Source organism: Oncorhynchus kisutch, linkage group LG2, assembly GCF_002021735.2.
Source record: "Oncorhynchus kisutch isolate 150728-3 linkage group LG2, Okis_V2, whole genome shotgun sequence".
NCBI lineage: Eukaryota > Metazoa > Chordata > Actinopteri > Salmoniformes > Salmonidae > Oncorhynchus > Oncorhynchus kisutch.
Genome location: NC_034175.2, coordinates 12,083,021 through 12,109,283, shown reverse-complemented (window position 1 = coordinate 12,109,283; position 26,263 = coordinate 12,083,021). Strand labels below are relative to the sequence as shown.

The 26,263-nt window shown below is 46.2% G+C and overlaps 1 protein-coding gene across 2 annotated transcripts in view; it reads right to left on the bottom strand.

Moving 5' to 3' along the window:
* Positions 1 to 1,696: 1,696 nt before the first annotated feature.
* LOC109901149 (cyclin-dependent kinase 14) overlaps positions 1,697 to 26,263 on the bottom strand; it is a 201,904-nt gene continuing 177,337 nt past the window's right edge. For both annotated transcript variants that reach the window (XM_031787508.1, XM_031787514.1), the window contains one exon: positions 1,697 to 5,236. The gene's annotated coding sequence lies outside the window, so the exon portion shown is untranslated. The remainder of the gene's footprint in view (positions 5,237 to 26,263) is intronic.

The following is a 26,263-nucleotide window of genomic DNA, read 5'->3' as shown; positions in this document are numbered from 1 at the left end:
TTTTAATCGGTTTCCCCTTTCAACCATAATGTCGTCTCCACCGTTAGGCCCTAGGGACAGGGATGAAAGTGATTCGTCACCACGAGACTTTGGGATCCGAGGGGTTTCAAACCCATCTCACACAGTGGTGCGCGCAGAGGGAACAGTGGGAGGGAGAGACACTGTGTAGAGGAGAACAGGAAGGAAACCATGAGAGAGAAAAGGAGAGAGAGACCCTGTGTAGAACACCAAAGGAAGGAAGAGAAAAACTCAACTACAGTGAGCTTAACAGGGCTGTCCTGCCCCCTTGACTTTCAGAGAGTCGATCATCTCTCCTTTGTCATCAACTGTACTGTACCTTACTGTTCACTAGAGATTTTATTGTACAAAAACAGTATCATGACAACATAAATAATAATCAAATCAACTACTGTTGCAACCATCAACAACACTATGACCAGTTATAGTGCATCAATAATATGATTAGCCCAAGCCCAAACCTATTTCTAGTTATCAACCTGTGGTTATGTGTGCACAGGAGACTGTCACAGAGCACTCTCTATTGAGAATTCAGAACAACATGACCAACCAGCTGAGGCCAAGCAAATACAGAGGATCCCTAATGTTAATCAGTCACCCAGGGATTCTGACTGGTTAGGAGGCATGTCTGTCAATGAGATGGAGAGGGAGTCAATAAGTATGTAATATATCCTGACAGAAGAATGCAGTGAGACTTGGTTCTTCAAGCAACACCCTGCCAAGAGAGACACACAAACTCAAAATGACTTATGTTACTAAATGTCTTGTTTTAGGGCTGGGTGTCTAGCCAAGTCTATTCAGTTTGGAATACAGTTGTCCAGAGCAATCAACATTACAAAGACAAAGTTAAAACCCTGAGTCAGATTTGACCTTCATGCAGTTGATCTATGAGCCAGCATTAAAGAGATTCATTTGAATTAATTTTGAATTTTTTGGTGCAAAACTGTTTCAGAACCATTTATGACCACATGCAATAACCACAGAAGAGAATAGAATGGCTTCATTGTTTTTCCAAAGAAACATTAAAACCGTTATGAACATTACATTCTTACAGCACACCTTGTATTGTTGGGGTTTCCATGTATTTTTCTCCTACCTATCTGTCACAGCAGTCATTATGACCTGGAGGTTGTTTGTTTTCATGTTATAAAGTATATCTGTTTAAAGGACCAGTAGGCTTGAAAACTGTACTCATAAGTGAAGTTACATACTTTTTCTAAAATGCATCCCAAATGGCACCCTATTCCCTATATAGTGCACTACATTTAACCAGAGCCCATAGGGATGCAATTTGGGATGCAGATGTTGTTGACCTATTGGTATGGTTTGAATCAGAGACATAACACCTTGGTGGGTGTCCAGAGAAAACACTGTTGTGGTACAATACAATCAGGCCAGCTCAGCTCACATCAGCCAGGGACTGGTAATACAGGATAAATCAGGTACAGTTGAATAAATTATGCCTTAAAAAAGTATGGTACTTAGATCAATTCCAGGGATAACTCATTTCAGGAAGTAGCTAACTATGTAAATACTGATGAATAGGAGGACAAAGGCAACCAATATCCACACTAGCATGACCACACTAGAATGGAGTTGTGGTAGAATTAATATGAAGTAAGTATGTAATACATGACCTAACAACAGCTGTTTTGCATTGGTGAATGAACACAGTTTGAAGCATTAATAAACTTTATTTATTTCAGGTAAACCAACAATAAACAACATTTACAGAAGGACATTACATCTTCCATAATAACATTACATACAGGTCGTAACAAATAGGTAATGCAACAGCTATTCTACTATTATATCCTAAGTTTCAGTTTATAAAGTGACCGGTAACAGTTCTTCTATGTCCGAAACCACTTGTGAAAAATGATGTATTTTCAGAGCATTATACAAAAAAAGAAAAAATAGATACGCAAGAGAAGCTTTTTTTTGTACTGTAAAACACAGATTCAGTGTTGAGTACAGCGGGGGTTGCATGTCTGGTTCCAAAACGCCTTTCCCAACATATACTGTACGTCTACGCAGTTAAGAAACTGACAAGGCCCAAAAAATACTGTATGTGTATATATCCATATATATTTAATACGAATCCTCTCTTTTATGGCGCAAAGGAGACACGCGTGACCCTGTATGTACGCAAACATAGTCACTATTACATTTTACACAAGGCGTTTCACCTCCCCTTTTATATACAGCCTAGTAAGACAGTTTATAACAAAGGATACAAAATGATTAAATATTGACATGTAACTCAAAATATGACTCAAAATGTACACATTCCGTAGCATGACAAATATAGCAAGCAGATCAATCTTAAGCCATTCCCCAATTCAGATTTGAATGGTGTATTTGTAAATGCATTTTTTTTTAACATTTGGAAGTTGACCTTAACAAGCAAGAACCAATGGTAACATTCAAATGATAGTGGGCCCCATTCAATTGTTAATCATTTGGACCGTCACAGTGCTCAATGTGCAATTTCACTACTTCTTTCCCAAGATTTCCCTTCATAGAGAAATGCTTTTAATTCCCAAAGGAGAAAAAAAGAGCTTTCAGGAACTCCACCCACGCAGGCAGGCAGGCAGGCAGGTAGGTAGGCAGGCAGGCAGGCAGGCAGTCCAATACATATACAGTATTTTCATGTTTATGTGACGTCGCAGGCAGGCGGCAAAGGAAGAAACTTCTGGGACACAATGGCTCAAAATAAAAAGGGGAGGAAAGAAAAGTGAAATGCCACACAGACAGAAAGCAGGAGAGTAACGTATCAACAATAATGATTCAGCTGCTAATACCTCCTGTATCCCATAAAGCCATGCAAGGCCGAGCAGAGCGAGCTGGGCGATCTATCTCAGCAGAGCTCTCTGGTATTAACCCTCCTCTGTCACGCTGCTTTAGTCACATTAAGACGCCACTCTAGATTCTCCTCCCTTCCTCACTACCATGACACAGAATCACTTGTCACACCAGGAATGACACTGAAGTCCTATGAAATCACTTTAAGTGTCTGTAGTAGTTTTCCTTAAAAAGTCTGTGCATCACTGGGGTTGGAAACTGTGGTGTGTTGGCCTATATTAAGGTTGCCAAGGGAGGGCACTGATATTTCTAGTCTGTGCAGGCAAGGGCATGTGATTAAGGACAACACAGGTGCAAAAAGTGACATTTTTAATAAGCTGGAATGTACAGTAGGGCAAATATATTCCAAAAGTGCATTCTCAAAAAGCTAATGACACAAGTCGTCACTATCACTGTGTTTCTCTGTCTTTGCCTCGCCTGCTCTATATCACACCAAACCCCACTAGAGATGGTGGGACAATTAAAGCTGTACCATTACACGGACTTGGCCATATGCCGAATCATGTCAAAGCCTTCTACAAGAGTCATTTATTTTTAATGTCTCCTCCTCCTCTTCCTCGTCCTTCTCCCTCTATGATAGACTAGCAGGTGAGGCAGGGGTGGAGAAGGACTGTGTGTGGCCAAGTGTCTACAGTATTATACCTGTGACTGTCTCTCATGTGTTCTCATGTGTGTGTGTGTGTGTGTGTGTGTACATGTCTTTCTAAGGGTGTCAATGTGGATTAAGAAAACTAATCTCTCCTGATAGTTAGTGTGTGTCTATGATGTCTAACTCATAACTCTCCTCCCCCTCTACTTGTGCACAGTACAGGCAATTCAGATTAGTGGTAGATTTCAAATCCATCCATAAAACGGGAACCCATATTCTCCATGTTACTGGTCATTGCTATATTACCTAGCTCACACATGACTAATATGAGCAGGTATTTTTACACAAAACAACCCCCAGCTGAAAATCGAACACAAAGACATCTTTGTACCAGCCAATGTAACATAGTACCCAAGAAACAAAAGTATTTGTTAGATCAATATCATGCGATATCATAAAAAGTGCTCCTAATATTTTTATTAACGTGATAGCTGAGACAAACAGACGATGACGCAATCGTCTAATAACATTTGTGATGACTGAAATACAGTACATTACTGGATGGTGACGCCATCAAAGAACGTGAAGGACAAGAGGATTGTCACGGGTCGAAGTAACCAAGAGATCAAAATCCCACTGAGCCTATTGCCATTGTGTTTTACCATCTAGATACAGTGTACAACAGGATGCAGTATAGATAACAGTACCTCATGGCCTACATGGAAGCACCAATGAAGGGTATAGCCCATATTGCCCATGTTTGATGCACACGCAACCACACAGATATAACACACCCACATACGCTGAGACGAACCACAGCGAATGTACCATATAACGTGACTCTTCACGATGTCATCAACGCTCATTGCTTTGTTGGTATGCATCATCTCCAGCAGAGACTAACGGATTATTATCACCAGTATCACTATTACAGTATTACTACCATTGCTCTTATGATTATTATTATTATTTGATGCCATTTGACCCTGGCCTGACAGTTACAGAGGAGGAACAGTTCAAAGTTAAAGAGAAACATTACCACCGCTTGTCATTCTCAGTTCAAGTTTGTGTTGTGAGTGTGAGTGAAACTGTCCAGTGGGTGTGTACGTGTGTGTGTGTGTACGTGTGTGTGTGTACGTGTGGGTGTGTACGTGTGTGTGTGTACGTGTGTGTGTGTACGTGTGGGTGTGTACGTGTGTGTGTGTACGTGTGGGTGTGTACGTGTGTGTGTGTACGTGTGTGTGTGTACGCGTGTGTATGTACGTGTGAGTTTGTACGTGTGAGTTTGTGCATGTGTGCGTGAATACATGCAAGTGCAGCATGTTAGTGAAAGAATTTAAGCTTTCTTGGAGTCCGTGATATATTTTCTAAATATGAGTATACTGTACATACAAATATACATTCTCACATAGGTAGTTAGAAACACAAGCCACAGTATGTATCAATAGTATTGTAAAGTCCCTTGATGATTAAGGGTATTGTAAATGTGTCAACGATATATGAGTATCATAACATTATAAAAGTCAACAAAAATGGCAAATTATAAAACTGAAATTGGAGGTGTCACCCACCAAAATGTACACACACACACACACACACACACACACACACACACACACACACACACACACACACACACACACACACACACACACACGGTTGGAAAGGTAATACGTTAAAGAAACAGAAGAGGGAATGTGATCCCGGTGGTTCCTCCATCTCAGTGTCTTTGTCCTTCTCTCTTGGACTGACCACAGCAGCAACCTGAAAAACACACACAGACACATTAGTTAATCTGCCAACTGGAAATAAACTAATCACAGCTACCTTATTTCTGAACAACCCCTTTGGAGAGAAGTAGAGAGAGAGAGAAGTAGAGAGAGAGAGAGAGCGAGAGAGAGAGAAGTAGAGAGAGCGAGAGAGAGAGAAGTAGAGAGAGCGAGAGAGAGAGAGAGAGAGAGAGAGAGTTCAACACAAATCTTAAAGATGTTGACGTCATCATTCTGCAGGAGACATGGTGTAAGGCTGACATTGTTACTCACTGTCCCACAGGCTACAGAGAGGTAATTGTGCCATCACAGAAACACAGCTCTGTCAATAGAGGTAGAGACTCTGGAGGACTAATCATTTTGTACAAATCCGAACTGCAAAATCTAATTGATCCCCTCAAAATTGGTAAATATCACATTTGGTTAAAACTGAGAAAAATATGTGTTCCTTTGCACAATATATATCCCCGCCTCAGAATCCCCATATTACTCAGAGGAGATCTTCCCCACCCTTGAGGAAGAGACTTGCCATTTCCAGGCCCAGGGAAATGTGCTCATCTTTGGGGACACAAATGCGAGCACAGGAACACTACCTGATCTAAGGAGCACACGAGGGGACAGCTTTATTACAGGCCATAGTGTCTCTGTCTTAATCTCCCCCATAGAAACAACAGTGACAGACCACACGAGGGGACAGCTTTATTACAGGCCATAGTGTCTCTAATGGTCTTAATTTCCCCCATAGAAACAACAGTGACAGCACCGTCAACAAAAACGGAAGGGATCTGTTGCAGCTCTGTAGAAGCCTGTACTTTGTCAATGGTAGAGATTCACCTACTGCTCACCTCTTGGCCACAGTACAGTAGACTATATGATTACAGACATGGACCCCTTCTCTCTCAGCTCATTCACTGTCAAGCCACTAACACCTCTGTCTGATCACAGCCAAATTACGTTGTTCCTCAAAAGAACAGACATGGAAACAACCACACATTCACAGCCCAGTAAGCTGTACAACATCAGAAATTCATACAGATGGGCCCAAAACAGCACAGAAGAATACCAGAAAGCAACCTGGAACCAAAATATCCAAACACTCTTAGATAACTTTCTGGATACCACATTCACTCACTGTAAAGAAAGCATCAATCTAGCAGAACAAAACATCAACTATATATTCAGGCAAACGGCAAAAGAAGCACAATTGAAATTGATAATAAAACAAAACGAAAAAGATCACAGATGACAACTGGTTTGATGCAGATTGTAAAATTATAAGGAAAAAACTTAGAACACTATCCAACCAAAAGCACAGAGACCCACATAATGGTGAATTACGCCTTCATTACGGTGAGACTTTAAAACTCTATAAATGTACACTCAGAACCAAAAAAGCACAGTACAACAGCAAGCAGCTGACACTAATTGAGGAGTCCATTAACACAAACAACTTCTGGTAAAATTAGAAAAAACTAAAACATCTAAACAAGAGTAATTAGTGAGTAATTAGTGATACAAAATGGTGACAAATGGACAACCCATTTTAAAACACTCTACAACACCGTTCAAATTGACACAAACGCAGAACATCGCCAAATTCATGAGAAGTTGAATGGACTAGAAAAAGCTTTAAAGGACAATCAAAATCCATTGGACTCCCCAATTACTGACCAGGAACTCTATAAGAAACTTCAGACTCTGACCTGATGGAATCCTAAATGACATGCTCAAACTCACTAGCGCAACATTTCAATTGGCTTTATTAAAACTGTTTAATTTGATCCTGATGGTAGGTTATTTCCCTGACATCTGGAATCAAGTACTCATAACCCCAATCTTTAAGAACGGAGACAAATTTGACCCTAACAATTACAGAGGCATTTGTGTGAACAGTAACCTGGGGAAGATTTTCTGTAGTATTATAAATGTAAGAGTTCTAAACTTCCTTAATAAGCACAATGTCTTGAGTAAAATCCAAATTGGATTTATACCAAAACATCACACGACTGATCATATTTACACTCTACACACCCTGATAGATAAGCAGGTCCACCAAAATAATACCAAAATATACTGTTTCTTTATCGACTTCCAAAAAGCATTTGATTATATTTGGCATACAGCACTGTTTTACAAAGTTATTGAAAGTGGTGTAGGGGGTAAAACATATGACATAATTAAATCAATATATACTGGCAATACATGCAGCATTAAAATTGGCAAGAAAAGAACATAATTCTTTAACCAGGGGTGGGGCCTTCACCACGGTTGCAATCTGAGCCCTGCACTCTTCAATATTTCCATAAACGAATTGGCCACTATTCTAGAAAATCCTCAGCCCCTGGTGTTAGTCTCCACAATTCAGAGGTTAAATGCCTACTCTTCGCAGATGACCTATGCCTGCTGTCACCCACAGTGCATGGCCTACAGCAGAGACAGAACTGGGCCCTGGCAGTAAACCCCCAAAATACTAAAATGATGATTTCCAGAGAAGATCCAGATCTCTGGGAATTAGACCAAAGTTCTCAAGTGGTATAACATATATAAAGTACTGCACACACTACAATTACTTAGGTTTAAAAGTAAGCTGAACTGGACACCTTAATGAGGCAGTGAATGAACTGAGAGAAAGCACGCAGGGCATTCTACGCCATTAAAAAGTACATTCAAATTGAAATACCTATTAAAAATTGGCTAAAACTTTATTGAATATGTAATTGAACCAATTGCACTTTATGGCAGTGAGGTGAAACAAGATTTCATCAAATGGGACAAACACCCCATTGAAACACTGCATGCAGAGATCTATAAGATTCTCCTACATGTCCAGAGGAAAACTACAAACTATGTAACGGGTGTCGTCTTCTGAAGAGGAGGAATCGGACCAAAGTGCAGCGTGGTTGTGTTCATTACTTTTTATTAAACAGAACACTGAAACAAAAATGACAAAGTGAATAAACAAAACGAAACAGTCCGGTCAGGTGCAAAACAGCTACCCACAAAACAATGGTGGGAAAATCAGAGACAACGATAGACAGCTGTCCCTGATTGAGAACCATACCCGGCCAAAACAAGGAAATACAAAAACATAGAAAAAAGAACATAGAATGTCCACCCAAATCACACCCTGACCAAACCAAAATAGAGACATAAAAAGCTCTCTAAGGTCAGGGCGTGACAAACAATGCATGCAGGGCAGAATTAGGCCGATATCCACTAATAATAAAAACTCAAAAAATAGCAATTAAGTTTTGGAAACATCTATAATATAGTGACCCCTCTCATATCATTACTAAGCCCTGCAATGCCAAGAGCTGAGCAAAGAAAAGAGTCCCCTCATCCAGCTGGTCCTGGGGATGAGTTCACAAACCAGAGAAGGAGTGAGAGGGAGAGAGAGCGAGAGGGAGAGAGGGAGAGAGAGCGAGAGAGAGAGCGAGAGGGAGAGATGGAGAGAGAGAGAGAGAGAGAGGGAGAGGGAGAGAGAAGGAGAGAGAGAGAGCGACAGGGAGAGAGGGAGAGAGAGAGGGAGCGAGAGGGAGCGAGAGGGAGAGAGGGAGAGAGAACAGAGCGATAACCCAGTAGACCTGGCTGGCTTGGAGCGCTCCTCTAATCCCCTTCTTTCTTTCTAGTGACCATACTGCAATAATAAATAATGCATGTCTCTCCTTGTGTCCCCCTTCTTTCTCTCTCTTTCCCCTTTGTCTCTCACTCTTTCCCCTCTCTTTCTCTTTCTGTCTCTCGCTCAGCCTTTGGAAGTCCATTCCCAGTGGATGTGAGGCAGTCTATGCCAGGAATCTGAAGTCTTGGATGGACGCCTCCTTTATCTGCTGCCCATACAGCTCTCTGACTCAAAAACACATACAGGCGGTGTAGGAATGTGTGTGTGTGTGTGTGTGAGAGAGAGAGAGGAGAAAGAGGGAGAAGAGAAGTAGCGAGAAGATGAGAGTATGGAGTCTTGTTTAGGTCAAAAAGGACACTGCGAGATTAACGGATTGGACATAGGACAGAAACAGAGAAAAGGGGATACACAGAGAGAGGAAAGGAGAGAGGATGTGGAGCTGAAAAGTTCAAGGTTACAGAAGCACTGTGTCTCTCTACCCTTCATCTCTCTCTCTTTCTCCGCCTCAGGGTGAGTTATTGGATGGCAGGTCGTGAGGCCCACACAGAGGGATCTCTCTCTCCTCCCTCTCTCCTTTTGCTCTCCTCCCTACAGTATCATATACTCTTTAAGTCAACAATGGAATGTGTTGTTTTTGGGGCCTGATTTAGTAAGAACAGATGTAGGGTTCCAGTCCTGTGGGATGAAAAAGTACTGAAGATGAGTTCGTGTGAGTGTGTGTGAGTGAGTGTGTGTTTGTGTGTGTGTGTAGGGGGTTCCTCTTAAGGAACCAGATGGGTAGAATTTGTAGGGCGTGGCCATGTCCAATAGGGCCAGCTGTTGTCTGTCCTACAATGGTGAATAGACAGAGACCCCTCCCCCCACACACACAATGACATCATTAAGAAGGGAAAGTGCTTAGTGCTGGGTGGTGGGATATTTAACAATGGAGAGAGAGATTGAGAGAGAGAGAGAATAAGAATGGGGCTTGGGAGCAAAATGGAGATCAATGGAGACCAGTAATGGTAGAGGTGACTACTTAAAAAAAAAAAACACAAGCTAACCTCTCTCTCTCTCTGATCACCCTTCCCCCTCCACTCGCCCACACCCGCATTTGTAGCCTGCTCCCCCTTTTCTCCCCACTCCCACTCCCCCCTCATCCCAGTCTCTCTGAGGCCATGTTCAAATATCAGCACAGTTCTCCTCTAGATGTTCATCGGGCAGCCAGTCAGTCTTGCAGTGAGCAGGTCGCTCCCCAGACAATCCCCTCCTCAACACACACACCTTTCATCCCTTATATCTGGCTGATCAAAGAGCCTGTCACTACCGTGAAGCAGCAGGTCTGGAAATACTAATAACCCCAGATGAACACCTCAGAGAATGGAGACAAACCTCTCAGGTGTTGCAGAATACTAACACACTTCAAGTAGCATATAAACACCATGGACATAATCATGTAGACAAAAAACACAGAGGGGTTTTAAAACAGTCAAATACTTCAAATAGGCCTAACTAGCTTATCAATAAATATGTTTACATGCACACTAATAATATGATGTTAAACTGACTTTGGCAGTAGGCAGATTATGCATTAGTCATGTAAACACCTTGATCTGCTTAGCTTAATCAGCGTAAGGTCAAAATCATAGTAAGCATACACCGATTGAAACATCTGGTGTTCTGAGCAATCCTTTGAATGATTAGGACATGTAAATAAACGTTTCAGTGGTGTATTAGATCTGGGCACCAGCACCAGCCGAGAGCCTCCCCCTTGTCACGCCTTGGTCTTAGTATTTTGTGTTTTCTTTAATTATTTGTTCAGGCCAGGGTGTGACATGGGTTTATTGTATTGTCTTATTGGGGTTTTTGTAGGCATTGGGATTGTGGTTGATTAGGGGTGTGTCTAGTATAGGCTTGGCTGCCTGAGGCGGTTCTCAATCTGGAGTCAGGTGATTCTCGTTGTCTCGGATTGGGAACCGTATTTAGGTAGCCTGAGTTTCACATTGTATTTGGTGGGTGATTGTTCCTGTCTCTGTGTAGTTTCACCAGATAGGCTGTAATTAGGTTTCACGTTCCGTTTGTTGTTTTGTATTTTTGTATAGTTGTTTCATGTATCGTTATTTCTTCATTAAAGATCATGAATAACCACCACGCTGCATTTCGGTCCGACTCTCTTTCATGGAGCAGTCAGAGCTGTCAGTCTGCATGAAGCAGCCTGAGTTGCCAGTCTGCAGGGAGCTGTCAGTATGCATGAAGCAGCCAGAGCTGTCAGTCTGCAAAGAGCTGTCAGTCTGCAAGGAGCTGTCAGTCTGCAAGGAGCTGCCAGTCTGCAGGGTGCTGTCAGCCTGCATGGAGCAGTCAGAGCTGTCAGTCTGCATGAAGCAGCCAGAGATATCAGTCTGCAAAGAGCTGCCAGTCTGCAAGGAGCTGTCAGTCTGCAAGGAGCTGTCAGCCTGCATGGAGCAGTCAGAGCTGTCAGTCTGCAAGGAGCTGCCAGTCTGCAGGGAGCTGTCAGTCAGCCATGATCTTCTAGATCAGCCTGTCAACCAGATTCTTCCAGATCAGCCTGTCAACCAGAATCTTCCAGATCTGCTAGTCAACCAGAATCTTCCAGATCTGCTAGTCAACCAGAATCTTCCAGATCTGCTAGTCAACCAGAATCTTCCAGATCTGCTAGTCAACCAGAATCTTCCAGATCTGCTAGTCAACCTGAATCTTCCAGATCCGCCAGCCAGCCAGGATCTACCGGAGCCTACTACCTACTACCTACACGCTGCATTTTGGTCCGACTCTCTTTCGGCAAACGAAGAACGCCGTTACAACCCCTTTAGTACGAGTCAGTTTGGAACAACTGAATGTATGTGACTTGGTGGTTTTCACATACAAACTTTTTATGTCCCAACTCAGAATCAAATACGCTTCCCAAAAAGAACATGTTCGCTGAGGTAAAAGGTTTAAAACGAGTCCCATCAGGAAGCCTGATTTCCAATGTGTCCATGTAAACAGTATTATTAGGGAAATCGGTCTTCTTGCAAAGCATGTAAAAGTTTCTATCAAATGATTATATTAACCTGACGATCCACAATAATCGCATTACTGTGTGCATATAACTATAGTCAATTACATTTTTACAGGTCTCTTTTTACAATTTGGATCTAAATTCTGCAGATTAATATCAATCCAAAACACCCTAAATTAACAGGAGTTTCTCTACATTGGTAGTCAGGCAAGCTTGACTGAGGAAGCCTGACACCCTCTGCCTACCCTCCCTCCAGAGGTCACGCCCTCTGACCCCTAACCCCCACAGCGGACCCGTCATGTCTGATCCCGGGGTAATGAGGTGCATCAGCCCGCCATTAAACATCACTCCCACAACACCCTCAGCTGAGACATCCCTGATGCTTTAACAAACTGTTTTACGTGCTGGGCTATAAACTGTGTGTGTGGGTATGTAGGTGTGTGTGTTAGTGAATTGAGGATTTGGAGTGATTTTAATTAAAACAAATCATTTCCATTTCTTTCAAGCACAGGTTTAATTAAAAAACCCAAAGGTTCCTTACTGGATGTAGACTGGACTTAAAAGTTTCCAGTCATCAGAATGACAGGAATGCTGTGTTATGGCTACTGCTGTGTTGGGTTGCCATGGCTACTGCAGACTTCACTGGTCTTACATGAGCAGTCGTTTCCAGTGTACTTGTAACAATAATTAACCATTTAGAATGCCTAAATCATCTAAATCATACACTCTCTGTCTCTCTCTCACACACACAGTCAAATCATCCCAGGTTTGTGGGTACCATCGGTGGTTTGCAGATGGTTTTCTCTGCTTTAGCGGACTAACAGAAATCTCCCCACCCGTTTGCTTAGAGGAATATCCTTTACATGTACATGTATTTAACAAGACATGGAGCTTGTCTGTAGTGGTTTTTCTGGTAGGGTTCCAGCCATGGTTTATCACTAATAAAAACAGTGTGAATAGCAGAGCCAGTCAGGCAGGGCAGCCTAATGTTTACCAGTCTATAGTCCTATAGCCTGTCTCAGTACTACACTCCCTTCATTAAAACAGCACTCTACATATCCATACACCCCTGCCTGCCAGGCTAAACATGACTGGGCCTAATGAAATATGAAAGAAAGAAAGAAAGAAAGAAAGAAAGAGAGAGAGAGAGAGAGAGAGAGAGAGAGAGAGAGAGAGAGAGAGAGAGAGAGAGAGAGAGAGAGAGAGAGAGAGAGAGAGAGAGAGAGAGAGAGAGAGAGAGAGAGAGAGAGAGAGAGAGAGAGAGAGAGAGAGAGAGAGAGAGAGAGAGAGGAGAGAGAGAGAGAGAGAGAGAGAGAGAGAGAGAGAGAGAGAGAGAGAGAGAGAGAAACACATACACACACACACACATACATTCCTGTTTATCTAACCTTGTGGGGACACACAATTGATTCCCATTCAAAATCTTATAAACCCTAAACCTAGCCCTAAGCAAAACCCTAAACCCCTAATCCAATTCTAACACTAATATATTTTTTCCTTGTGGGGACTAACAAAAGGGGCAGGTAGCCTAGTGGTTAGAGCGTTGAACTAGTGACTGAAAGGTTGCAAGATCAAATCCCCGAGCTGACAAGGTAAAAATCTATAGTTCTGCCCCTGAACAATGCAGTTAACCCACTGTTCCTAGGCTGTCATTGAAAGTAAGAATTTGTTTTTAACAGACTTGCCTAGTTAAATAAAACATGTCACCAGTTCGTCAAATTTGTGTTAGTTTACTACTGTTGTGGGAACTTCTGGTTAAACATGTCCAACACACACGCACGCACGCACATACACACACACAGACAGACAGAGGTTTGTAGAAGGGGTTGAGGGGTACAGGAAGCAGCCACTCCACCTTCAGGCCCCCGGCTGTCACATGACATGCAGATTCCAAAGGGGAATTGGCCGATGACCCACACGTTGGTGGGTATATGGGGAAGATGTTTTATTCCAGTACACGCTATCTCCCTACCTCAGAACAGACAGAGGCACCATGCATGGGCTAGCTAGCTGGCTTAAGACTATCACACGCTATCTCCCTACCTCAGAACAGACAGAGGCACCATGCATGGGCTAGCTAGCTGACTTAAGACCCTCACACGCTATCTCCCTACCTCAGAACAGACAGAGGCACCATGCATGGGCTAGCTAGCTGACTTAAGACCCTCACACGCTATCTCCCTACCTCAGAACAGACAGAGGCACCATGCATGTGCTAGCTAGCTGACTAGTGAGGATAACACAGCTACTCACAGCTGTCTTTGTTTCTCTCTCTCTTCTCTCTGGACAGAGGGGTTAAGTTAACCAGTTCCTGTGTGTGTGAAGATGTGAGGCAGTGGAGGTGAGGGGTTTGTTCGGTAGCTAGATCTGTGGTGGCACAATTGCAGAAAGGAAAACGTTCTGGGCTGGGCCTCCCGAAAACGTTGTTGCTACTGTGGTACTTTTCAAAGACTACAGAGGGAAGAAGAAAACAAACACTTAGGGGAATGCTATGGACTAAAGGACTAACTAACTCACCTTCTCCGTTCTTTCTTTCTTTCCCTCTCAAGAACTCTCTCTGTTGGTCTCCCCAGAAGAAGAGGGTATATTCTACACATGGATGTGTTTTCTATTTCCTCATGTCCTGGCACCACAATCCCACTGTTGAACATCTTCCATGTCAGCACCTCAAATACAGGCAGAGTAGCACGTACACTCTCTCTCTTGTCTCTCAGACACACATTGAGCACATATGCACTGCATACGGTATACACATGCGCACGCACGCACGCACGCACGCACGCACACACACACACACACACACACACACACACACACACACACACACACACACACACACACACACACACACACACACACACACACACACACACACACACACACACACACACACACACACACACACACACACACACACACACACACACTATGGAGTAGTCAGTCAGAGCAGAGTCCTTAGCTTTCAGGCAGCACAGGTGCAAGTCATTATACACACATTCCTGGGTGCATTAAGAGTTGCGTCTGTGAGGCGCTGGGAAGCTGGGTGTTTACATAGCAAGTCATCTCTACAGCCTTGTTCAACACTACCCTGGATTTACAACTGCAACTCTTAACAGCACCACCTTCCAAACCACTATTACTGCAACTGCTACTCCTAACAGCACCACCCTCCAAACAACTATTACTGCAACTGCTACTCCTAACAGCACCACCCTCCAAACCACTATTACTGCAACTGCTACTCTTAACAGCACCACCCTCCAAACAACTATTACTGCAACTGCTACTCCTAACAGCACCACCCTCCAAACCACTATTACTGCAACTTCTACTCCTAACAGCACCACCCTCCAAACAACTATTACTGCAACTGCTACTCCTAACAGCACCACCCTCCAAACCACTATTACTGCAACTGCTACTCTTAACAGCACCACCCTCCAAACAACTATTACTGCAACTGCTACTCCTAACAGCACCACCCTCCAAACCACTATTACTGCAACTTCTACTCCTAACAGCACCACCCTCCAAACAACTATTACTGCAACTGCTACTCCTAACAGCACCACCCTCCAAACCACTATTACTGCAACTTCTACTCCTAACAGCACCACCCTCCAAACAACTATTACTGCAATTGCTACTCCTAACAGCACCACCCTCCAAACAACTATTACTGCAACTGCTACTCCTAACAGCACCACCCTCCAAACCACTATTACTGCAACTGCTGGTACCACCACCGTTGAAATGACTACTAACTTCCATTACAGCTACCACGGCTTGGCTGGCTGAGGCCAAATAAAGAGATGAGAAACTGTAGTTTGAAGAAGAAACTACAGACATATTCTATTCTGCTTTACACACATTTTTTGAACATGTCATTTTAAAGTGCATATGAATAAATAGGAGCTGTAGTGTGGGTGAAGGATGTCTGACCCCCTTAGATATTACCAGTGTGTATGTCGTGTGTCTGTGTTTGTGTGTCCATTGGATCTTCAACGGAAAGACCAATTACACACCCTCAGCCTCTAAAGCACTGCGCCCACCCCCATTCTCTAAAGCACTGCGCCCACCCTCAGACTCTAAAGCACTGCGCCCACCCTCAGCCTCTAAAGCACTGCGCCCACCCTCAGCCTCTAAAGCACTGCGCCCACCTGCATCCTCTAAAGCACTGCTCCCACCCTCAGCCCCTAAAGCACTGCGCCCACCCTCAGACTCTAAAGCACTGCGCCCACCCTCAGTCTTTAAAGCACTGCGCCCACCCTCAGTCTCTAAAGCACTGCGCCCATCCTCAGCCTCTAAAGCACTGCGCCCACCCTCATCCTCTAAAGCACTGCGCCCACCCTCAGACTCTAAAGCACTGCGCCCACCCCCATCCTCTAAAGCACTGCACCCACCCCATCCTCTAAAGCACTGCACCCACCCCCAGCCTCTAAAGCACTGCGCCCACCCCCACCTTCTAAAGCACTGCGCCCACCCTCAACCTCTAAAGCACTGCGCCCACCCCCAGCTTCTAAAGCACTGCGCCCACTCTCAACCTCTAAAGCACTGCGCCCACCCCCAGCTTCTAAAGCACTGCGCCCACCCTCAGCCTCTAAAGCACTGCGCCCACTCTCAACCTCTAAAGCACTGCGCCCACCCCCAGCTTCTAAAGCACTGCGCCCACCCCCAGCCTCTAAAGCACTGCGCCCACCCTCAGCCTCTAAAGCACTGCGCCCACCCCCAGCTTCTAAAGCACTGCGCCCACCCCCACCCTCTAAAGCACTGCGCCCACCCTCAGCCTCTAAAGCACTGCGCCCACCCCCACCCTCTAAAGCACTGCGCCCACCCTCAGCCTCTAAAGCACTGCGCCCACTAAAGACGCCGCCAGTGTCAAACTATTTCTGGGGCGAGAGCATCGAGCAGTTACTATATTCTCCTCCCATAAATCAGTTAGTTTAAGGGGTGTATTTTATGTCCGAGGCCTGGCTGATTTCCCCCTTGTGGGGTTTCTGTCAGTAAGGACATAGAAACACAGCTGAGAAGAAGACAGGAGGAGGAGAGGAAGAGAGGAGGAGGAGAGGATAGAAAGAGAGGAGGAGAGGAGAGGAAAAGAGGAGGACAGGAAGACAGGAGGAGGAGAGGAAAGGAGAAAAGGAGAAGAGGGTGAGAGCTATTGGTTAGGCGCCTCACTGTAGTGTGACAGCGGAGACTGCCACTGTGCTGGTGTGTGTGTGTGTGTGAGTTTCTCCCTGCAACAGTATCTAACCCTGCTGTAAATCAGTAGACCTCCTGCTGGGAGCAGCCCATTCACAGACCAGCCCGACACTATAACACAAAGACCACCATCAACCCCCATTAAAACACACAGCGCCCCCATTCATCTCTAGTCACACCGCCATAACTCTCTCCCTCCATGGACCTAATGGTTGTGTGTGTGTGTGTGTGTGTGTGTGTATGTGTGTATGTGTGTGTGTGTGTGTGATGGGATGCTCCATAACTCTCCAACCATGGAGAGGTAATGGATATGTACAAGGCTGTGCTCCACTCGGTCTTCCCCTTCACAGTGTCCTCCCTCCTAGAGGGAAATGACTGCTACATTGTGGAAGTCTGACAGGCCTTGTGAGGGTTAAGTGGCTTTTGGAGGATTGTAAAGCTCCAAAGCAAACATCTATTGGAGTTAGAAGAGACTATCCAGTTGTACTACTAATGCCTAGTGTAAATAGACCCAGTCAGTCCTCCAGTCCCATGGATCAGCTCCTCTGGTGTCTGAGTCTGTGATACGCACAGGAGGCTGTGATACGTACAGGAGGCTGTGATACGTACAAGAGGCTGTGATACGTACAAGAGGCTATGATACGTACAGGAGGCTGTGATACGTACAGGAGGCTGTGATACGTACAGGAGGCTGTGATACGTACAGGGTGATACGTACAGGAGGCTGTGATACGTACAGGAGGCTGTGATACGTACAGGAGGCTGTGATAGGTACAGGGTGATACGTACAGGAGGCTGTGATACATACAGGAGGCTGTGATACGTACAGGAGGCTGTGATACGTACAGGAGGCTGGGATGCGTACAGGAGGCTGTGATACGTACAGGAGGCTGTGATACGTACAGGAGGCTGTGATACGTACAGGAGGCTGTGATATGTACAGGAGGCTGTGATATGTGCAGGAGGCTGTGATATGTACAGGAGGCTGTGATACGTACAGGATGCTGTGATACGTACAGGAGGCTGTGATACGTACAGGAGGCTGTGATATGTACAGGAGGCTGTGATATGTACAGGAGGCTGTGATACATACAGGATGCTGTGATACGTACAGGAGGCTGTGATACGTACAGGAGGCTGTGATACGTACAGGAGGCTGTGATACATACAGGAGGCTGTGATACATACAGGAGGCTGTGATACGTACCGGAGGCTGTGATACGTACAGGAGGCTGTGATACATACAGGAGGCTGTGATACGTACCGGAGGCAGACAGTAGCTAAGACAGCCTGCTCTAGCCTAATGCAGACTATGGACAAGGGCTTTACAGTTCATTTGCATATTCATGTTTGAATAATGATGCTACAATATTCTATTTTATTCTATACACGGTCCTGTATGGTAGAGCATGGCGCTTGAAACGCCAGGATAGTGGGTTTGATTCCCAGAGCCACACATACATACAAATGAATACACAGATGACTGTAAGTCGCTTTGGATAAATGTGTCTGCTAAATGGCATATATTATTATTCTATTGTATACATGGATCTAATGCAGTACATTCTACGTGCACAGTTCTATATAGAACACAACAGATTACAGCTGGCTTGCAGTAAGTAGATCAAGAAGGAAGTTGACGTCTTCCCGCCAGGACCCAAACTAAGGACATGCCTCTGTTTGCTCTTCCCATATAACACTACAGCGACAGTACACATGGACAGACAACCTCACTCACCCTCTCTCCCTCCCTACCTCTATCCCACTCTGTCTATCATGACTTACTACTGTAAAACTACCTGGTTCTACCAAAACTCCCCCTGCCCTTTCCACCACAACCCAGCAGCCAGAGCTCCAGCTAGCCACACCCACACACACACATTAACACTTAGCTGGCTAAATCACACCCAGTGGAGAAATTAAAGCAGAACCATTAGCATGGACATAGGATTAGCTATGTTTGCTTCGTGGCTGAAGTGGGAAGAGATGCACCTTAGAGTTAAGGTCACTGTCTACCCCAACACAACACCCTCAGAGTTAAGGTCACTGTCTACCCCAACACAACACCCTCAGAGTTAAGGTCACTGTCTGCCCCAACACAACACCCTCAGCCTGAGATAAACTCTCAGTACTATCAGGAGGGCACACAGACACAGACACACTAAAGACACTTATTAAGCTTCACAGTTTCTCTCTTTTAAAGGAACAGCTACAGTAGTAAATTCAAAGTTTTGTGAGATGGCGAGCTTTGTGAGGTGAAGGAAAACAAGGGTCTGGAAACTTTGCTCAATGAGCAGCTTAAATGTTTAATTAGAGGGCCGTTAGTATTGTGGAGCCAATTTAGGCCTCCGCCAGCCAAACCCACGGCGAAAAGAACAATTAACTACACCATCCACTCTCACGACAACTTCAGTAGCTCGCTGCCTTTGTGTGTGTTTAACGTTTGTGTGCGTAAAGTGAGAGTGGGTAAAGTGTGTGTGTGTCTGTGTGTGTAAAACATGGATAAAGGAAAGAGAAGGAGAGAGGAGGAGACAGGAGGAAAGAGAAGGAGAGAGGGGGAGAGAGGAGGAAAGAGGAGGAGAGAGGAGGAGACAGGAGGAAAGAGAAGGAGAGAGGGGGAGAGAGGAGGAAAGAGGAGGAGAGAGGAGGAGACAGGAGGAAAGAGAAGGAGAGAGGAGGAGAGAGGAGGAAAGAGAAGGAGAGAGGAGGAGAGAGGAGGAAAGAGAAGGAGAGAGGAGGAGAGAGGAGGAAAGAGGAGGAGACAGGAGGAAAGAGAAGGAGAGAGGAGGAGAGAGGAGGAAAGAGAAGGAGAGAGGAGGAGAGGGGAGGAAAGAGGAGGAGAGAGGAGGAGACAGGAGGAAAGAGAAGGAGAGAGGAGGAGAGAGGAGGAAAGAGAAGGAGAGAGGAGGAGAGAGGAGGAAAGAGGAGGAGAGAGGAGGAGACAGGAGGAAAGAGAAGGAGAGAGGAGGAGAGAGGAGGAAAGAGGAGGAGAGAGAGGAGGAAAGATAAGGTGAGAGGAGGAAAGATAAGGTGAGAGAAGGAGACAGGAAGAAAGAGGAGGAGAGAGGAGACAGGAGACAGGAGGAAAGAGGAGGAAAGAGAAGGAGAGAGGAGGAGGAGAGAGGAGGTAGGAAGTATCCCTCTAAACTCAGAGACCGCCCTGGTTCTTTCTCCGTCTAGCCCAGCCTAGGCCCAGGGGTTTATGGGTAGGCTGCTATTGGAGGATCAGCCTGCTGTGTACTACTGCTTCTGTTCTGTAACCTACTGGAGTACGGTCACTGTGGAGGAATGATCTAAGGAGAAGCTACTAGTATCACATTCACTGTGGAGCTACGTTCTGCCTGGAAAATGCATTGGAAAAAGCATAGGTTTCTACGCTTCATCAGATACAGATGAAGTGCAAGGACAAGGACAGGGAAAGATGCTGAGGTACATAATGGATGTTATAGGACTTCTCATTTCCATAACCATGAGAGGAGTGTGCTGAGTCGATGGAGGGAATGATCCACCCCTTAGCCTCTAGTGGGGTGTCTCTCTCTCTGCCCCCTCTGGGCCTCGTTTAGCTGCCAGAGCCCTTCCTCCCTCCATCCACATAGGAGTAAACAACAGAGCAAGATTGGGCTTGGCATTGGTCTCCCCCAGGACCCTGAGCGATCTGGCAGAGAGGTGTCTGTTTAGCGTCTGTCAGAAAAAGACACGATGTAGCCAAAGGGAGGTTCAGTTACATCAGCACTGGGATAGGAGCCCCATCTCACTGCCACGCACCGCCTGGGGCGACACTCATGCACGCACGCGAGCACACACACTCACAGAAACACACAAACAAATGAGAAAATATGCACACACACACACACACCAAATCATGGCCCCTTCTCTTCACTTGTCATGGAGCTCACACCTGAGCTCGGATCTGCTGGGATGTGACAGAATACAATAGCTCAGTGGACAGCACCCTGTACACTTCTCACATAACATGGTTTGGCTATAAATATATATATATAAATACACTGCTAAAAAAAATTAAGGGAACACTAAAATAACACATCCTAGATCTGAATGAATGAAGTATTCTTATTAAATACTTTTTTCTTTACATAGTTGAATGTGCTGACAACAAAATCACACAAAAATTATCAATGGAAATTAAATTTATCAACCCATGGAGGTCTGGATTTGGAGTCACACTCAAAATTAAAGTGGAAAACCACACTACAGGCTGATCCAAAATGATGTCATGTCCTTAAAACGAGTCAAAATGAGGCTCAGTAGTGTGTGTGGCCTCCACGTGCCTGTATGACCTCCCTACAACGCCTGGGCATGCTCCTGATGAGGTGGCGGATGGTCTCCTGAGGGATCTCCTCCCAGACCTGGACTAAAGCATCCGCCAACTCCTGGACAGTCTGTGGTGCAACGTGGCGTTGTTGGATGGAGCGAGACATGATGTCCCAGATGTGCTCAATTGGATTCAGGTCTGGGGAACGGGCGGGCCAGTCCATAGCATCAATGCCTTGCAGGAATTCTCTTGCAGGAACTGCTGACACACTCCAGCCACATGAGGTCTAGCATTGTCTTGCATTAGGAGGAACCCAAGGTCAACCGCACCAGCATATGGTCTCACAAGGGGTCTGAGGATCTCATCTCGGTACCTAACACACCATGACTGACCCACCGCCAAACCGGTCATGCTGGAGGATGTTACAGGCAGCAGAACATTCTCCACGGCGTCTCCAGACTGTCACATGTGCTCAGTGTGAACCTGCTTTCATCTGTGAAGAGCACAGGGCGCCAGTGGCGAATTTGCCAATCTTGGTGTTTTCTGGCAAATGCCAAACATCCTGCACGGTGTTGGGCTGTAAGCCCAACCCCCACCTGTGGACGTCGGGCCCTCATACCACCCTCATGGAGTCTGTTTGGCCACTCTAAGCCATCCAGCCCTCCTCTCCCCTCCCCTCCTCTTCCCGTCCCTCCCCCCCTCTTCCCTTCCCTCCCCTCTTCCCTCACCTCCCCTCCTCTTCCCTCCCCCCCTCCTCGCCCCTCCTCTGCCCTCCCCTCCTCTTCTCTTCCCTCCCCTCCTCTGCCCTCCCCTCCCATCCTCTTCCCTCCCCTGCCCTCCTCTTCCCTCCCCTCCCCTCCCATCCTCTCCCCTATTCTTCCCTTCCCTCCTCTCCTCTCCGCTCTCCTCTCCTCTCCTCTCCTCTCCTCTCCTCTCCTCTCCTCTCCTCTCCTCTCCTCTCCTCTCCTCTCCTCTCCTCTCCTCTCCTCTCCTCTCCTCTCCTCTCCTCTCATCTCCTCTCCTCTCCTCTCCTCTCCTCTCCCTTCCTCTCCTCTTCCCTTCCTCTCCCCTCCTCTTCCCTTCCTCTCCTCTCCTCTTCCCTCCACTCCCCAGTCTTGAGGGCAGGTTCTTAGGGGTGGAGACCCAGAGGATGAACTAGGGATTTAGACCCAGATCCAGAGGGGGGTAAGACCAGAGGCCTGCTGGGTTTAGTCCTGGGCTGGGCTGGGACCCTCAGGCACTCTCTGACGATCTGTATCTGACAAAGACAATCTGTTCCTCTCCCTCTACTCTCTGAAACAGAGCCTCTCATACTCACACAACTCTGAACAGCCAACTGAAGAACAAATTGAACCGATTCATCAGCGCAGACGTCCCTTATGGATACATTGTGTGTGTGTGTGTGAGTGAGTGAGTGAAATCCCCAAGGTATCTGGACAGTTCACAGGAGGTAAAACAGACAGAATACTGAGAAGAGGAGTTCTGAGATGTGGGGATAGAATGGTTTAAAGGACAGCGGCAGAGTCAAACCCCAGCTGGAGAGACTAGTGGGGTTAGGACACTAGCAGACGAAGCTGTGTCCTAGGGCTCTGGTCAAAAGTAGTGCACTATATAGGGGATAGGGTGCCATTTGGTATGCACCCCGAGTCTCTAGTGGCTGAGTAACTTTAGACCTTTGTGATGTTGCACAGAACTTACTATACTCCTCTGTTTTGGTTTACTGCATGCTCAACTTCCCACACTGGCCGGAGAGTTCACAGAACGTACTATACTCCTCTGTTTTGGTTTCCTGCATGCTCAACTTCCCACACTGGCCTGAGAGTTCACAGAACTTACTATACTCCTCTGTTTTGGTTTCCTGCATGCTCAACTTCCCACACTGGCCGGAGAGTTCACAGAACTTTCTATACTCCTCTGTTTTGGTTTACTGCATGCTCAACTTCCCAAACTGGCCGGAGAGTTCACAGAACTTACTATAGTCCTCTGTTTTGGTTTCCTGCATGCTCAACTTCCCACACTGGCCAGAGAGTTCACAGAACTTACTATACTCCTCTGTTTTGGTTTCCTGCATGCTCAACTTCCCACACTGGCCGGAGAGTTCACAGAACTTTCTATACTCCTCTGTTTTGGTTTACTGCATGCTCAACTTCCCACACTGGCCGGAGAGTTCACAGAACTTACTATACTCCTCTGTTTTGGTTTCCTGCATGCTCAACTTCCCACACTGGCCAGAGAGTTCACAGAACTTACTATACGCCTCTGTTTTGGTTTCCTGCATGCTCAACTTCCCACACTGGCCGGAGAGTTCACAGAACTTACTATACTCCTTGTTTTGGTTTCCTGCATGCTCAACTTCCCACACTGGCCGGAGAGTTCACAGAACTTACTATACTCCTCTGTTTTGGTTTCCTGCATGCTCAACTTCCCACACTGGCCGGAGAGTTCACAGAACTTACTATACTCCTCTGTTTTGGTTTCCTGCATGCTCAACTTCCCACACTGGCCGGAGAGTTCACAGAACTTACTATACTCCTCTGTTTTGCTCCAACTGTCACGAACGTTGTTGTAAGAATCGGACCAAAATGCAGCGTGGGTTGGGTTCATCATCTTTATTTACCGTAAACCGGCAAAAAAACAAGAAAGAAGAAAGAAAGGAACGTGAAGCTATGCAGTGCTCAAGGCAACTATACACAAACAAGATCCCACAACAAACAGGTGGGAAAAAGTGGCCTAAATATGATCCCCAATCAGAGACAACGATAGCCTCTGATTGGGAACCATACCAAGCCAACCTAGAAATAAAGAAACTAGAATGCCCACGCTAGTGACACCCCGACTTAACCAAATTAGAGAATAAAGGGTCTCTAAAGTCAGGGCGTGACAGTACCCTCCCCCAAAGGTGCGGACTCCGGTCGCAAAACCTGACTCTTTAGGGGGGGTCCGGGAGGGTATCTAGCCTCGGTGGCGACTCCGGTGCGGGACGTAGATGGCGCTCCACTCGCGGATCTGCCTACTTCGGTGGTGACTCTGGTGCGGGGATCGTCACCGGAAGCTCCGGACCATGGATCGTCGCTGGAGGAACCGAGCCGTGGATCATCGCCGGGGACTCCGGACCGTGGATCGTCGCCGGAGGAACCGAGCCGTGGATTGTCACCGGGGACTCTGGACTGGGAATCCTCGCAGGAGGCTCCTGACTGGGAACCCTCGCAGGAGGCTCCAGACTGGGAACCGTCGCTGGGGGCTCCGTACTGGGAACCGTCGCTAGGGGCTCCGGACTGGGAACCGTCGCTGGGGGCTCCGGCCTGGGAAACCGTCGCTGGAGGCTCCGGACTGGGAACCGTCGCTGGAGGCTCCGGACTGCAGACCATTGCTGGAGGCTCTGGACTGCAGACCGTCGCTGGAGGCCTGGTGAGTGGAGCTGGCACAGGGCGTACCAGGCTGGGGAGACGCACTAAAGGTCTGGAGCGTAAAGCTGGCACAACGTGTCCTGGACAGATGACAACCTCCGCATGGCAAGTGCGGGGAGCTGGCACAGGACGTACCGGGCTGTGGAGGCGCACTGGAGACACGGTGTGTAGAACCGGCACAGGACGTACTGGGCCGTAGAGGCGCACTGGAGGTCTGGAGCGTAGAGCTGGCACAACGTGTCCTGGACAAATGACAACCTTCGCACAGCAAGTGCGGGGAGCTGGCACAGAACGTACCGGGCCGTGGAGGCGCACTGGAGACACGGTGCATAGAACCGGCACACATTTTACCGGAACGATGACACTCTCCTCAAAGCGAGTGCGGAGAGCTGGCACAGGTGGCATCGGATGGCTAACACGCTCCTCAGGGCGACTGTCTTGCCTCTCCAGCCAAACCTACAGCTCTTCCGCTTAACTCTCTTCACATTTTGCCAACCACTCCTCAAAGGTCTCTATCTCACCCCTCCCTCTCTCTCAATCCATCCATCGCTTCCTCCATGGTCTCTGACTCAACCCTCAGCGTCACCGACCACTCCGTGTGCCTCCCCCCAAAACTTTTTTGAGGCTGCTTCTTGGGCCTACGTCGTGGCCGCGAACCCCGATGTCGTCACTGTCCCTCCTTCGCTGCCTCCGCCTGCTTCCATGGCAGGCTTTTGTCTCCTGCAATAATTTTGTCCCAAGTCCAGGATGTTCTCCACTCCTGGCTTTCTTCCCAGGCCCAGGATCCCTGCTCCTCCTGGGCACGCTGCTTGGTCCGTGGGTGTTGGGATCTTCTGTCACAAATGTTGTTGTAAGAATCGGACCAAAATGCAGCGTGGGCTGGATTCATCATGTTTATTTAACGTAAACCGGCAAAAAAACAAGAAAGAAGAAAGAAAGGAACGTGAAGCTATGCAGTGCTCAAGGCAACTATACACAAACAAGATCCCACAACAAACAGGTGGGAAAAAGTGGCCTAAATATGATCCCCAATCAGAGACAACGATAGCCTCTGATTGGGAACCATACCAAGCCAACCTAGAAATAAAGAAACTAGAATGCCCACGCTAGTCACACCCCGACCTAACCAAAATAGAGAATAAAAGGTCTCTAAGGTCAGAGGGTGACACCAACAATATGCTCTGTCTCAATATACAATATGTTCTGTCTCAATATACAATATGTTCTGTCTCAATATACAATATGTTCTGTCTCAATACACAATATGTTCTGTCTCAATACACAATATGTTCTGTCTCAATATACAATATGTTCTGTCTCAATATACAATATGTTCTGTCTCAATACACAATATGTTCTGTCTCAATACACAATATGTTCTGTCTCAATACACAATATGTTCTGTCTCAATACACAATATGTTCTGTCTCAATACACAATACATTCTGTCTCAATACACAATATGTTCTGTCTCAATATACAATATGTTCTGTCTCAATATACAATATGTTCTGTCTCAATAC